The sequence below is a fragment of the Mastomys coucha genome, unplaced genomic scaffold (genome assembly GCF_008632895.1).
Source record: "Mastomys coucha isolate ucsf_1 unplaced genomic scaffold, UCSF_Mcou_1 pScaffold9, whole genome shotgun sequence".
Taxonomy (NCBI): domain Eukaryota; kingdom Metazoa; phylum Chordata; class Mammalia; order Rodentia; family Muridae; genus Mastomys; species Mastomys coucha.
Window position 1 is genome coordinate 63,452,664 of NW_022196915.1, and position 8,503 is coordinate 63,461,166.

At 41.2% G+C, this 8,503-nt stretch overlaps 1 pseudogene; it reads left to right on the top strand.

Annotated features, from left to right (window-relative positions):
• The first annotated feature begins 881 nt into the window (after positions 1-881).
• LOC116084181 lies at positions 882-6,828 on the top strand (annotated as a pseudogene).
• The last annotated feature ends 1,675 nt before the right edge of the window (positions 6,829-8,503 follow it).

The window sequence follows — 8,503 nt, forward strand, 5'->3', positions numbered from 1 at the left end:
ATCATTTCCTTTTATCAATAAATATTTCATTGTTTGGATATACCACACCTTATGTGTATATTTGCCGATTGAAAAACATCTGGATTGCTTGTATCTTAAACACTCATGAATGAAACTATGTAGATAGAAAAAAGTTCTCTCTCATTTAGGTTCTTTGACTTATCTGAAAAGTACAATAAAAGATGAAGTATAAAAGAAAAAGTTGCTCCTCAACATAAGATAGATTATATCCAAATACGTTATGCGTTGAAATATAAGTTGGAAATGCATTTCACATCAATATCACAGCTAAGTCCAGCCTATCTTAAATATGCTTAGATCACTTTTATTAGCCAATAGTGGGGCAGTGTCAGATGACAAAGAGTCTATTTGATGATGGCGTGAATCTCTCGTGCAACCTTACTGGATACTGTAATAAAAGGGGAAAATGGAAGAGCTATAAAGATTTTTCATCATTAATGTGCACCATTGAAAGTACTGTGAACATGCGGAATGTTTAAAGTTCAAATGTTTGAGTTCAACTTACTTCATGGACAATGGAATGCCATGGGGAACAGGTCATCTATTTCTGACTGAGAGCTGGAACTCACTGCTATGGCCCAGCACCAGCAGAGTGCCATACTGCATGTGCCTCACCTGGGAAAAGATCAGAACTCAAACTATGATTCTACTGAATGTAACAGGCACTCGGACGTAACTATACTCACCACTTGGGCCTGCAGGTGCCCAGTGCTTAATTAAAAGCAAGGTACAAACTTGGCATCTCTGCTTTCAGTTTTGAGCTGTCTCCTTTTTCCCTCTAAGCTTTGGGTCCGACTCCTTTCCAATTCTGCACATAGACGTGCTAATCACTTAAACAGCGTTCACCCAGGGCTGGGACGATGGCTCAGCAGGTAAAAGTGCTTGCTGCACAGGCTTGCTGAGCTGAGTTAGGATCTCCGGAACCCACATTAAAGCCAGACTCAGTAACATAAGTGTCTGTAGTGCCAGCAAGCCTATGGGAGGTGGAGACAGGAGGAGCTAGAGAGCAAGCAAGCTGTCTCATGAATGAGAAAAGATACCCTGTCTCTCATACAGTGTGAAAAGGCAAGAATTGAGCCCCTGAGATAGACTCTAACTTCCACATATGCTCAGTCATATGTGCACCTTTGTCTATACACATGAACATGTGCACACTCACACACACACAGAGGAGTGTTATCTAAAACAGATAATCTTCCCCTTCAAGACTTAATACACTAAAATAAGAGTAACTAAGAGTCTCATAATTTATACAGACACTAAATAACAGATTGCCAACTACCCGCTTTTATCATGTATTATTTCTGACCACTGGAACGGCACTTAGAAGACTCCATTAATTCTCTCAGGCCTGGGGAGGATGCCATCACTGTCTCAACCGCCTGCAGCCACTCCATCTGTCCTCTGCCCCTGTTCTTGAGTCTGTTCTTCTCAGCTAGCTTCAAGTTTCACAAGCAGTGAGCCTTGCAGGAAACCATCTCACCTGGTGTCAGCTGAACCTGGAAGAACCAGAGAGACTAGTTAACCAGACTACAGAGAGACTAGTTAACCAACTACAGTTGACTTAGACTGTTCGACTCTGTATGCTTTGCACTAACTCCCACTTTATCTTTCTCCTCTATAATCCCATGGATATTTCCAGGGCTAAGGATCTTTCTTCTCCAGTTCCTCTCTACTATAACCAAACTGAATAAATTCCTTCGTCATTTCACACCTCCTCCCTCTGATTAGACTCTCAAGATGGTAGGTAGTCAGCCTGGTCTATCAGTTTCCCCAGAAGTAAGATCTCTGGTGTAGTACTGATGCCAAGAGATAGAAACTGGCAGTATTGGGGTACAGAACCCTGAAGGCAAACAATTTTATTTGCTAAAACAAAATCTTTGGACCTGTCCTTGTTGAAGATGAGAGATGCCAGTAATGTTCAACCAAATGTCTTTGGTTTCTGCCTTAGGCTATATAGAGGTGCCAAATGTCTTTGGTTCTGCCTTGGTCCAGGCTATGTAAAGGTGCCAAAAGGAAGGTCTTTATAAAATTTTCTCTTCTACTACATGAGCAGCCCTTCCAAGAAGCATTTGGTCACTTGATATCGGGTCTACTGGACTGACCAGTTAACCTTCCCATGTCATAAACCTATAATTTATGGCTAGTTTCTGTCATAAACCCTATAAAATGTCCACAGATTGACAGCTCAATGGCACCCATTTTGGGGACCCTCTCATGCTATCCTATAGTACACTGCTTTCTGTCTCCCAAACTCCTACCTATAGACCTGCAGTAAGCTTCTTTTTAAGCCCATTCTCCCATTGTCTATGGATTTCATCCTTTAAATTTTTGAGGCCACTGACTTCACTGTGACCATGCGTCTGGCACTCTTAACTCCTTAATTAAAACCCACCCAAAGCGAGAGAGAACACTGAAAAACATCCAACTTAAAAACATCCTACTTTTTCCATCTCTAACAACACATATCACATTCTAAGTCAGAACATGTTAAATAAACAAAGGGTAGTGTTTTGCGTGCACACAAGGCTTCACAGGAAAAAAAAAATAAGAGAACCAGAGAAACAGTTAAAACCAAGGCTTACATACCTTTTAACATGTGGCAATGTGACAAAACAAGAGAAGGAGTCTGGCTTCAAGAGTGGTAAATTATGGAAAGGTAAATATGTGTGGCAGGCATAATTGAAGGTGAATATTACTTTAGCAAAGTCTTTCTGGAGACTCGTCTGGGTGCCGTCTCCTGTGATAAGGGTTTTTCTCCCTGTCCTGGCACAAGTGGAGTAGAGAAGGCTCACCTACAGAAAGCACAGTCCAGGTCCTGCTTGCTTCACCCTTAGCTGCGAGGAACCCTATGTCAAGACCCCATTTGGCGGGGGAGGGGGGGGAGGTGGTGGCATATTCATTAGACCTTTGTGTGAAAGTTCTCAAAAGGCCATGTTTTCAATTCATTTTACTAAATACCTGGGGGCACAATTTTTCCATCATATGTTAAGACTGTGTTTAACTTTGCCATAGTATAATCTTTTCAAATGCCAGAAGTAAAGGAGCAAGGCACATCTTCAAGATAAGAACATATTGGAAATGACCTTTATTCTGTTGTTACTTGGCTTTCAGTCATTAGCAAGACTCATAGTCCCTAAGGTTTTAATCTTTACACGTCCCTCATGAAGAACCCTCTGGATTCTTTTTAAATTCTGGGTCAAGAAAACCTGGGCAAAACAGAACCACAATGCTTCCACAGAGCCTTGTATGTGAGATCCCTTCTTCTTCTTGGGTTAATGAGTCTTGAACTGAGCACCCCAAATTTGGACATGACATCTTTTACTTTCATGACTTCTCTGCAACTGCTTTGGTGCAATTTATATCCCATCACCTCATTTTCCCATCAGGTAAGTCAGTGATAGCAGGGACAGATGAAGGCTTTGAAGGAAAGACTTGAGGGATGATATGTACAAAGGATGCTGGTCAGAGCCTAGCACACGGGAAAAGGGGGGACAGAGTTGATGGTCCAGCTATGATTAAAACTACATAGTTATCACATTACACTCCCTTTCCAACTCTAATGGGCACCATGAGGGGACACATATGCTCTTATCTCAAAAAGGATCAAGGGACAGTTTCTTTTGGAGCCAAATATGAGTGACCATGGCCTGGAGAACACATATTTAAGTTATCCCAAATTTCAGTCCTAGCATGCTAATAGTTTCATGATGTTTTTATAGTAATAGAACAAAGAAAGTCTGTCTGTCTATCTATCTATCTATCTATCTATCTATCTATCTATCTATCTATCTATCTATCTATCTATCTATCTATCTGAGAAGTGGCCCTTTCTCAGCTCTTGGTACTTAAATCAGGGTGCTAGGATTCCCTATAAAAACCTACCAAAGCCACTCCAAACCAGTGGTTTCTGAGTTTGTTGTCTCATGCCCAAAAGAATAAACAAACATGGACAAAGAATAGACAGAGAAAATGTGTTTGTTAATAAAGCTAAGCAGGGTCTCTCTGCTATAGAGACAGCTGTTATCTTCTCATACAGTGCCAGCCTCATCCCTTAGACACGATGGGGAACAGATTTGGCTTTATTGGGTGCCTGATTACCAGGGCTCCCAGCTCATCTGGCAAAGTGGAGATTGTTGCCATCAATGACTGTTGCAGAAAATATTAATGAATGAACCTGCCAACTCTCCGGCCACTCCGGACCACACTCCCAACATCAGGCACTTGTCCCTGGTGCTGCTAGTCCTTCCTCAGCCATAAACCCATGTTGTTGGTGATCCCACATTCCAGTAAGTAAATGGAACAGCCAACCACGTGGTTGCATATCACAATACCCAGTAACCCAGTAAAATCAAATTTAAAAAGCTCTATTAACCAATTAATTAAACTAATTAAATTTTAAAAAGCTTAAAACTTAATTAACCAATCAGATTTATATATCAATAATATCAAAATTTGCAAGATGCCAATACAATAATTTCAGAGCCAATTGATAAAGATAAAAGCTTTATCCCAATTATCTAACCTTACAATGCCACAGCTATTTGTGGCTGGGAAACGCCATGTAGGTTTATGTCCGCAGCCATCTTCTTTCTCCCTCTCTGAGATGCGGTCTGTCTCTCTGCCACTCTTAGCTCTGCCTCCTTTTTCCCTATCCAATCACAGACCTCTTTTGCACCAATGGAATTGGACAGAGAAAATCTTGCAACAAATGACCCATTTATTGACTTTAACTAAATGGTCTACATGCTTCAGTATGACTCTACCCATGACAAGTTCCATAGCACAGTCAAGGCTGAGAATGAGAAGCTTGTCATCCATGGGAAGCCCATCACCATATTCCAAGAGTGAGATCCCACTAGCATCAAATGGGGTGATGCTGGTGCTGTGTATGTTGTGGAGTCTCTTCACCACCATGGAGAAACTTGGGACCCACTTGAAGGGTGGGGCCAAAAGGGCGATCATCCTTGCCTTTTTTGCCAATGGCCCCATGTTTGTGATGGGCGTGAACCACAAGAATTATGACAACTCACTCAAGACTGTCAGCAATGTTTTCTGCTCCAGCACCCACTTAGTCCCCTTGGCCAAGGTCATCCACGACAAGTTTGGCATCATGGAGGACTCATGACCAAAATCCATGCTACTAATGTCACCCAGAAGACTGTGAATGGCTCCCTCTGGAAAGCTGCAATGTGATGGCCACGGGGCTGCCCAGAACATCATTCCTGCATCCACTGGTGCTGCCAGTGCTGTGGGAAAGGTCATCCTGGAGCTGAATGGGAAGCTTACTGACATGGCCTTCCGTGTTCCTAGCCCCAATGTGTCTGTCATGGATCTGACATGCTGCCTGGAGAAATCTGCCAAGTATGATGACATCAAGAAGGTGATGATGAAGGCATCTGAGGGCCCACTGAAAGGCATCCTGGTCTATACTGAGGACCATGTTATCTCCTGAGACTTTAACAATGGCTTCCACTCTTCCACCTTTGATGCTGGGCTGGCATTGCTGTCAATGAAAACTTTGTAAGGAGTCTGGCATTGCCCTCAGTGGTCTTTTTGTAAAGCTCATTTTCTGGTATGACAATGAATACAGTTATAGCAACCCTTAAATACCACCAATTCCCACAAATAAAATACATAGATAGATAGATAGATAGATAGATGAATAGATAGACAGACAGATAGATCTATGCAGGGCCCAGATTGAAAGCTAGAAAGCTTTGAACAATGCAACATCAGAAGCAATAATCAAAAACATGTCTCTGGTTATTAATGAGACATTTAAGTGCAACTCAAACTTAATAACCCATGACTGCACATGGTTTAACCTGCCATTCCTAAGCACACCTCTTTTTATTAATGCCTATGCTTAAACCTACATTAAAATGTTTTCTTAATAAACCTCAACTTGCTCTATACTAACTCATCCTGAAATTCTTTTCTGCAGCAAAGTCAGGAACCCTGGTTTCACCTGAGTAGAGATCCCCAAAATGAAAGAAAGGCTGCTACAGGCCTCCTCAACCAGGTCCCATTGCCACTGACATTCTGACAATTGCTATAATCTCATTTTAAAACAAAAAAATTAAAGAAGCAATTTTCCCCTCCTTACAGAAATACTTGTACAATGGTCTCACAGTCTATATTTTATAATTTGTGTTCTGTAGGAACTACATGGTGTTACAACAGAGCTTGGAATTCTTAAGAGATGGGTCCTAACACATTTGCAAATTCCCCAAATTCTAGACACCATTATAGCACAGAATTTCTCCCATAAAATGCAGTCAAGTATTACTAAAGCTTTAATTGACCCCCAAAGACCTTTATAATTCTATAAATAGAGCAACAGATTCGTTTATATAGCCAATAATACAAATTCTGTCTGGAAATTTTTATTGAAACAGTTTGTGAATCGCCTTTCCTCATTGAGCATGTGGTAAATGCATTTGTACCATAGATCCAAGCCCCTGCTGATGTGGCATTCCACCTTCATAATTTATCCCAAACCTGTACTTTTCTAAATAGATGTATTTTCTTGGGTTTTTTAAAACGTATTTCTTTCTACATTAGTGCTATTTGCAGCTTGATTTTAGTATTTTCCTGTGTGTTCCTTTGCTTAGTAGGGAGTGCTTTGCATAAAGCATGATTTATTTTTCACAAAAGGTACAAGAATGGAAAGATGAGCTAAGAACCAAGAAACCAAGCTGAACTCGAGTTGCTGAATAGGCTCGAGTGGATAAGTAACTCACCCTACAAACTAGCTGTTTCTCAGTGTGTTTCTGCAGAGTATTCAATCTCGTGGCTCATTAGAGTCACTCAGAAGTTATCAGTACCCCATGTGGTGATGCTCTAAAGGCCCATTTTAGAGATCCTGATATAATGTGCAAATGCTCAGGCTTCTTGAGAAAAGGAGGATGGGAGCAAGATAGACAGTGGTGGTGTGAGTAAGGAGCTGGGCTACTCGCTTTATGTTTTAAGAGCTGCCACATCAGTTAGTTCTCCCAGGAACCTCTGCCAGGGGAAGGGTGACATGTTAAGTGTGCATTTTGCTGCTGAACCTCATGATCACCCCCCCCCTTTTCAGGTAACTTCACAAGTAGGTATATTACTGTCTTTATGGGAAACCAAGGCCCGAGAAGAATCACACATGCTCATTATTACACAACCAATAATTGGCTGGGAAACAAGTCAGGGTTGCCTAACCCAGTGACATCCATCTTTCTTCCTGTCAATTTGTCTGTCTCTTTCTGGCTAAAAGAGCAGAGTACACAGGTTGAAGAAGGCTCAGGCCTCTCTGTTGTTTACTTTTTGGACAACATTTCGCTTAGAGAATAATAAAAAAGGAGAGGGGTAAGAATGGGAGGGAGGGGAGGAATCAACGTAGGAGTAGCTTGCTAGCATGTCGTAGTGGCTTGGGAGGGAATGCCCTGGGTTAGAACATCTGAGTGCCACAGCCTTCTCCAGAAGCCCCTCCACTGAAGCCTAGGCCACATCTCCTGCTTTGGAGCCAGATAGGTTAGGCACTGAGGAAATTCACCCTTGTAAGACAAAGCATGGAACAGTGCCATCCTTGGATGTCCTTAGGGATACAATCTATCTTTAGCCTGGAGAAAGTTGCAAGACCAAGCTACAACCCTTTGGCATCTCTAAGACTTATCAAATGCAATGGAAAGATAAAGAGCAAAGCCTATTATTTTGGTGGCTGGGGTTTCTGGAGCACAGCAAGGGGCTGTGGCTTCGGATCCCCAGGGTTTAGCACAAAGGAAGTTAAGTAGAGTCTGGGTTCTGGCCTCCTTGACATTTTCTCTGTCTTACTCCGATTTCAAACTACATTTTAACAAAAACAAAGAACAATTATGCTCTTTTGGCTCATTTTTAGATTATGTAGAAAATGAGATGCCAGGTTATTACTAAAAGCCAAGAGAAACTGAGAACAATTTTCTCTAATTACCTAAAAGAATGCCACATGTAAGTATGGTTAGTATGTTATGTTTTAAAATATATATCATTCATACACACACACATATATACATATATGTATACATATACATATATGTATATATATATATATATATATATATATATATGCAGTTGGAAATATAGCACAGGCCAGGCATGTTGGCATAGTCTCTGATCTCAGTATTTAGGGGGTAGAGGTTGGAGAACTGAATTTCAGGCAAGCCTGAAAGACAGACAAAAACAAAAACAATCAACCAAAATGATTTAAAGGTCTTGGGACGAAACTCAGTAGTGGAGCTCTTTCACAGTGCTCTGGATTTGATCTCACCATTACAAGCAAATGAAAATAAAAAGTCATTTCAGATGCCACTTTACATATAGACGTCTGTTATACAGAGAGGAAAGTATTCTACAAAGGCATCGTTATTGTTCAATTGAATCGCAAGGTCCCAGACATGATTACTTTTGAGAATAACAGATGAAAATGTAAGCAAGGAAGGTTTGGGGAAATAGCTGGTGCCCAAAT